The sequence below is a fragment of the Etheostoma cragini genome, chromosome 15 (genome assembly GCF_013103735.1).
Source record: "Etheostoma cragini isolate CJK2018 chromosome 15, CSU_Ecrag_1.0, whole genome shotgun sequence".
In the NCBI taxonomy this organism is placed as follows: Eukaryota; Metazoa; Chordata; class Actinopteri; order Perciformes; family Percidae; genus Etheostoma; species Etheostoma cragini.
In genome coordinates, this window is record NC_048421.1 from 20,379,186 (window position 1) to 20,387,292 (window position 8,107).

Genomic DNA, 8,107 nt, shown 5'->3' on the forward strand with positions numbered 1-8,107 from the left:
CCAGGGACACTACCCCAGTCAGCCCCCAGCCAGCTAGCAACCATCCTCTATCCTTGCAGCCCCCTCCCGGGGACACATCCACAGTCAGCCCCCAGCAACCATCCAGGTCAGCACTCAACTCCGGCGCTAAAGACGCTAAAGGCAGTTTACTAAACCGCTGGAAAACCGACCCAGGCACAAGAGTCAGAACAGTGGCCACACGTAACGTTAGCGTCACCGGTGTTTGTTATAATGGACCAGGATGCGTAATAGCAACAAACTGAGGAAATCGAGCACAAGAACTGTAAGCACCAGGCTTACAGATGTTAAGACTCTTTTCATTTTAACTTTATTAAGGTTACATTCATCCAGGAAGGTTTTTGGAGCATTCATGCAGCTACACACGTCAGCAACGGGAGCCAGAATACATTTTATAGTTTCAAAGCACAGAGCAGAGTGAGCATAGCATCTGATCCATCTTAACTCGATAGACATGATGGTAATGTAATCACAGCCTCTCTGGACAGCTTGCGGCTGGAGGGGAGCACGGCTGGGACTGACAATCCACACATACACATTCTCACTTAGGCCGCATTTTCACCTAGTATTAAAATCCCATCTGTGTGATCCGATCACAAGTGGACAGGTTTAGGTACGGTGTTCCCACCTGACAGCACAATGTGTCTCCAAATGCATCTTGAGTGAGCACTTGTGATGGGATCTCACTTCCCTGCTCTACATGCAAATAAAAACGTACGCCGTTTCTGCTTACATAGGCTGGTTGTGCGTGTGAGTGTGTGTACAAATGTCAGTTGTTACTCTCACATGAATGAGGGTGTAGTAAGTGACCATCCTGGTGACCAACCATATTGTTAATCCTTCTTTTAACAATACAGACAAGGTTTTTTCTTAATTGTGTTTTGTGTGTAAGAAAAAAAAAAATTGTGTACCTGTATTAATGTCTCGGTTTATAATCTATATTTCTCAATAAAAAGAGCTTTAAAAAAAACATGAAGATTATGAAAATGTGCTGTTCACAGTCTGTCAGTCAGGGAAGAAACAGCTTTTTAAATTATTTATTTTACATTTAATGTTCAATGAAATGCAAATACTACTATTTTTTAACAGCCTAATATTCCTTTTTCTTCACTTTCTGTAAAGGTAGAACACAAACCTGATCCATTTGGTCAAGTTTTGACTTGGAATTGAATGTGCAGTCTTCCTAATGCATTGATATTATTGACTTAAAAATTGTTCTAAGGATTTTGAGCTTCATTCACTTTTCAAACACATTGCTATTATTCTGAACACTACTGTATTTGTGAATTTGGGGACGTTTTATTCAACAACAAAAATGTACACCGACAATATGATAATAACATCCAAAACACATGATGGCAATATGCCTGCATTCACTCACCAGTCCTTTATTTACACCTCGACAAGCACCAATCATACAACTAATGAGGATGGGAATCAACTGAAACACACCAACGATTAAAATTACTAAAGAGAGGAGACTAAATACAACCAGAAACACAAACCATTAACAGGCGCAAAGGGAAAATGGCTGGTTTAGAACTACAGGGAGAGAGAGAGGGTCTTTAGGAGGAGCACTGATGAAGCAGGACAATGAAAGGAAAATTGAAAGATAAGCAAGAGATAATGCTTGAGGGAGGCCGGAAAAACATGATAAGGTGTACAGATTTAGCATGGAAGACTTACTCTATACTGCATGCTGCTATAAAGAGCCAGAACGATTTCTTTTGCCATGTTTCAGCCACCCAACTACAACGTCCAGACACTACTCGTCATTCCTGCTGACCATTTTCCCAGTCATATTGTAACAATTTTATTATTCTTATTATTTTATTTTTTTGATTTCCTGCTTTTCAAGGAGCAGTTAATATTAGTTTATCCGGTATAAAAATCAACTTGAAACTTGCTTGTGGTTGGTAATCTATCACTTTGAACATTTCATCGCCCTCTTCATTTAGGTTGCTGTCCGGGACTGAGGATGCAGGCAGGGAATCTTTGCAAACTGTCTTTGGTGTTGCCGTCAAGAATTTTGCCAATTAACTATTGAAAATGTGCCTGTTTGGAACGGGCGCTTACTTGGCCTGTGGGATACACGAGACATAAAGGCGTCTGGGAATTGGTTGAAACTTAATCAGTAGCGAGGTGTGCAGTCTCCTTGTGACAGCCTACCTACCATGCAGCCTGCAACATTCACTTCTCTAACATTCAACTTAACATTACTACCAAGATAGTATGATTGTATGTGATGTACTTCCCCATCGATAATGTGTGACTTGCCATGAACAAGAAGCACTAGGAACAAGGCTTGGTGAATAACTCAAACTTGCCGAGAACCAAGACTGTTTGATTACATGTACCCGAGCGGTTACTCGGTTCCATTCGGCCTCGTTAAGTAGCCGGGTGCGCGCTCTCCAATCTACAACTCATCACCACTCCAGTGAATAGAAATCATATGTTTCCGTAGCTGGTGTGGACCAACATAAAGAATTGTTCTGGGCAGAAAAACAGGCCCCCCCCCCCGCTTCAAAAGCGTTCTGCATGTGGTGTATCCTGATTTGCAGGTTACCTTCCCCCCCCAAACAAAGACACACATATATACATATACGTCTCGCTTTATAAAATAAAAGGCCTTCCTATTAAGTACTAAGTACTACTAAGTGGCATCAATTTTTTTTGCAGTATGTAAATGTATATGTGCTGTATTTATATAGCGCATTTCCAGTCTTAACAACTGCTCAAAGCTCTTTTACATCTACAGGAAACATTCACCATTCACACACATTCAAACATCATGTGGCCGGGGCTTCCGTACAAGGTGCCACCTGCTTATCAGATAAACATTCACACACATTCACACTCCGATGCGCAGCACCGGGGGCAACTCGGGGTTCAGTGCCTTGCCCAAGGCACTTCGACAATGACTGCAGGGGCGGGGATCGAACCACCAACCTTCCGATTGGCAGGCAACCACTCTACCACTGACCCACAGCCGCCCCTTATCAATTCATAACAAGAGTTATGTTATGTTTTTGAGTAATTAAAAAGTACATACGACACAAGATATAGGAAAACCGGTCAATATGACCCGAGGACAACATGAGGGTTAAGGTGAGTCCAGAAAAAGAATATATATATATAAAAAGAAAAATCATACTAATTATTTTTACTATAAAAAATTTAGAAAGACGTGGAAACAGTAATGAAAGAATAGTGATGAAAGGCTTGCAGTAAAAAGCATTAAAAACAGTGTGTGCTAGACATGGATGAAGAGATAGGAAAAGCTGAGTCACTAGAGGTGTGAAACAGGAAGACAAACAAGCAGCAGCATGAGGAGTTAAAGATAAGGAAGACTATAAAAGAAGGTCAGACATGATAACATGCCGATGTGTCTGTCACCTTAGATGTGTATCCTAACATAAACACAGGTATAAACACACACACACACACACACACACACGCACGTTGAATCCATGCAGACTCCATTCACCTGTTCAGTGTTTCAGTCTGCCACTCTCTGCAACACTCAACCCATTCATTTGATGATTAGCCTTAATTAACGGTTAAACAAGCACTTTTCAGACTTATCCAACCACTTTTTGACTGCAGGAACTTTCCATGGAAATCGGAACCTTCTGAGAGACTCTCTGCGTTTCGCCCCCAAGGACCAGGAGTCCATGATTTTTTTTTTTAATTTTTTTTTTAATTCATATCACAGAAAGCTTTTATTGAAACAACCAGCCACTTAGTAGTGGCAGCTGACCATGCAATCAAACAGTCTTCTAGACAATCAGGATAAAAGATAACAAAAAGTAAGAAAACACTATGGTCCAATTTTAGAAATAGTAGCTTAAAAAAACATAAGGAAGAGGGAGCAGAACAGGAACTCAAACTGTTCATTTAACATCTTTTCTCCTCAGGCCTTTTCTATTCTCTTATCCTCTGTCTCTCTCAAACGATCGCTCTTGCCATTTTGTAGTGGTGTTGGAATACTTTGTGGTGAATTTCTTTCACTATATACTCCACTATATATTCCTTTCCTATATAGTTTAGTTTAGTTTATGGTTTAAAACACCATATAGGGAACAGTGAGGAAGTGAATTTGATTTGCGTTTGTGTGACGGAAAGAGATGCTCCTGATCCTACAATTTGATGAGTCACCCTCTGATGTGCGTCAATGCATTATCTCCTTTATTTCAATCATGCACACATTCATGAAGGCTGAACAGACACACTGCAATACGCACCAGCAGCCTCCTTCCCTGGACTTGATTTCTTAAGGAGCACTGGTGTCATGTCCATTTTAAATGTAGCCTACCGTTCCAGATAACTGGGATACAGCTGCTCTTTTTCCAAATTTAAATCAAATTGGGATTTCCTGTCTGCTTTCCTGATGTGTCAAGAGTTGCCTCATCGTCTCTCTTCCACCGAGCGTAACTATTACCTGTTCATGAAGTCGCCTGAGCGAACCTATCATTTATCATGGAAAACAGGGTCTTTGAGGCTGATTAAGTCACCAATAATATAAAGTCTTGATGCATTGAAGTAATAGGGGTCAACAACAGCAAAACTATATCAAAACATCAGTTTTCAAAGTTTGCTCCATGTATTAAAGGCAAAACTGAGTAGCAATATACAATTCTGAGGGTGAAGTACTCCTCTCAGGTTGAATCCCATTTCTCCATCTTAGCCCTATCCCTTAGCCCTTGGAACCAAGGGGTAAAGGCTAGGGGTGAAAACGTCCATCCATGAAATGGGACACCACTTGTTATTACATCACCATACAGTTTTGATCACAAACTTCCAAGATGCTGCCTGCAAGTGTGTCTAAATGTCGATTAGTGTGTCATATGCATTAATATATTTTATAGTTATTTTATGTTCACTTTAGTGGTGCAGAGGCATATGTTCTTGTCTGTGTAGTACTTAGATCTGTTTGAAATACACATGTGTATACACACTGCATGATGTGTTGAATATCTGTTTCAGTTATCACTGTTTTGAATGTCATTGATATCCATGAAAACATTTTGCTAACAAAAATCTGTCTTTATTGCCCAATACATTAAAGATAACAGGCAAAAACATTAAAAAAAATATATTATATTACAGAACCATTATCAACTATTAGAACCATTACTTCCATGTCACACACATAAAAAGGGCCTCAAATGTGTAAAGCTAAAGACACACAAGACCACAAACAAACTACAGCTATTCTAATATTCCAGACCAGTCTGATGCCTTTTGGCCAGTAACCCTTCCCTCACATTTCTTTCATCAGTGTCTCGTATCAGTGAAAAAACAGGAATTAATTACAAATGATTACAAAAATACAGTACCAATAAAATAATGAATGTCGACAACATGAACACATGATTTAAGAAACTTCTACTCATTTTCAGCCCGAAAGTGGATCAGCTGCTGCGTCCTCATGCATCCTAGTGTGACACAGGACGGTATCTGTAAAGCATGTATCGATTTCTCCAAAGCAAGTAGTGTTATGCAGCAATAGCAAATAAAATTCTCTGCTAATGGTTAAAACTGTAGACATGTATACAGTCCATTCAGGCTGTTGTGCAAATCAGCAATGTAACGTAACGTTAGCAATTAGCATTTAGCGTTAGTATAGCAAGCTAGAATTTTTTTTAAAGTTTAGATTAAGAACATAGTTGCAAGTGTATATATGTGCATATGTGTGTACAGAGCACAAAACAAGACTGTCGTAATTTTTAAATCAATTATTTAAGCCCAAAAATACTTACATTTATGGGTCTCTCAGGTTGATCTGGCAGCTATTGTTGATTGTTGCGCATTAAACCCGTTACATTTAAGTTTGCGTTCTCACTCTGTTCCAAGGCGCATATACCCCTTTGTCTTACCCCTAGCCCTATGTCAAAATGAGTATGGGGACAGCACTTACTCTTGTGTGAATGCAGAAAACCTTAGGGAAGGGGTAAGGGGTAGGGGTAAAACAGAGAAATGAGATTCAACCTTAGTCTTAAAAGTCACAAGCAGAAGTGTCACAATCTGAAAATGCAGTTGCGTTACGGTTTGTTGTTGGAGTGTTTTTCTTAAATCCTTAATACTTGTTCTTAGGGAAGGGATTCATTAATGGCAGAAGTGCAAGAGCACTCTGCTTCAAGCGATTAGGCTGTTTCCTGTCGTTAGCACATTTTCAGCTTTGTTAACATCACCCATTTGTTTCATGTTTAGCCATGCCCCGTTTGGAACGGTCGTCTACTGCATGTCTAAAAGTGGCTCTTCACACTTATGGCAGTTGTGAATGACTTTCTCAATCAGCTTCTCAATCAGCTTCTAACTCTACTTTGGATATCAATATCTATATATACAGTGAGGAAGGTATTTGAACACCCTGCTATTTTGCAAGTTCCCCCACTTAGAAGTCATGGAGGGGTCTGAAATTGTCATCTTAGATGCGTCCACTGGGACAGACATCAATGTTAATATTTGGTACAGCAGCTTTTGTTTGCAATTACAGAGGTCAAACGTTTCTTGTAGTTTTTCACCAGGTTTGCACACACTGTAGAAGGGATTTTTTGGCCCACTCCTCCTCACAGATCAGTGAGGTTTCTAAGCTGTCGCTGAGAAACACTGAGTTTGAGCTCCCTCCAAAGATTCTCTATTGGATTTAGGTCTGGAGACTTGCTAGGCCACGCCAGAACCTTGATATGCTTCTTACAGAGCCACTCCATGGTTATCCTGGCTGTGTGCTTTGGGTCATTGTCGTGTTGGAAGACCCAGCCTCGACCCATCTTCAATGCTCTGAGGGAAGGAGGTTGTTCCCAAAAATCTCGCAATACATGGCCCCGGTCATCCTCTCCTTAATACAGTGCATGCACCTTGTCCCATGTGTTTCCCCATAGCCCTTTCCAGCCTTGTGGAGGTGTACAATTTTGTCTCTAGTGTCTTTGGACAGCTCTTTGGTCTTGGCCATGTTAGTAGTTGGATTCTTACTGATTGTATGGGTTGGACAGGTGCCTCAAACAGGTACATCTAATTTAGGATAATAAATGGAGGGGAGGTGGACATTTTGAAGGCAAACTAACAGGTCTTTTAGGGTCAGAATTGTAGCTGATAGACAGGTGTTTAAATACTTATTTGCAGCTGTATCATACAAATAAATAGTTAAAAAATCATACATTGTGATTTCTGGATTTTTTTATTTTAGATTATTATCTCTCACAGTGGACATACACCTACAATGACATTTTCAGACCCCCCCATGATTTCTAAGTGGGAGAACACGAAAATAGCAGAGTGTTCAAATACTTATTTTACTCACTGTATATAAAAACAAGTGGTCAGGGGCTCTAGGGGCCCAATCTGTGTGTTCTACTATGTTTGTGGATGAGGACGATTCATTCATACATAAACATAAAAAAAGACAGTTCATTTGAATGAGTAATTTATTCAAAAGGGTGCTTTTAGTTTTGAGTAGGTGAGGAGTCAAACTATTTTAAAATAAACTGTATAACCACATCTTTTGTTATGAACTTTTGGAGTTCATGGAAATTAAAATCCTATCAGCCGACTCAAAACAAAAAAGATATGCATTGCACCACAGCTGTGTGAATCCCTTTGGGCTTCAAAAGCAGCTTTTGTCTTAAAGTTGAAACTCATAATAGCTGTTAATCAGCATGTCTTTCTTTTATCAAGTTTGTAGGGTTAGGGTTGGTTAGAGAGTATTTTAAAAGGCATCTTTGCTGTAGTTTGAGGATGACAATGTACATTACACCAAGTTCACTTTTCCCCCTCTCTCCCCCAATTTCCCTCATTCCGGCAGTTCTATTCTCTCCTCAGGGTGTCACAACAAAACCTGATGACCACTACTTCCTGCATACAGCAGGAAAAAGGAAGCAGCCACATTCATCCTGTGCGATCACCAGACGGGAAAATGATTTAGCTGCTATGGGTGGGATTTGCTGTAAAAAATTAAATTATGAATGTGTGTGTTAACTGCAATTAATCATAGCACACAAGGCCGGCATTTACTTTCTTGCTCCCGCCTCAGACACACCTGACCAAAAGGAGGAGTGAACATTTTTGCGTGATTTGTTCTTTCCAGTTT

The 8,107-nt window shown here is 40.1% G+C and overlaps 1 protein-coding gene across 1 annotated transcript in view; it reads right to left on the bottom strand.

The window, feature by feature from the left end:
* Nucleotides 1-8,107, bottom strand: part of carhsp1 (calcium regulated heat stable protein 1) — a 30,260-nt gene that overhangs the window by 9,308 nt on the left and 12,845 nt on the right. The window lies entirely within an intron of this gene.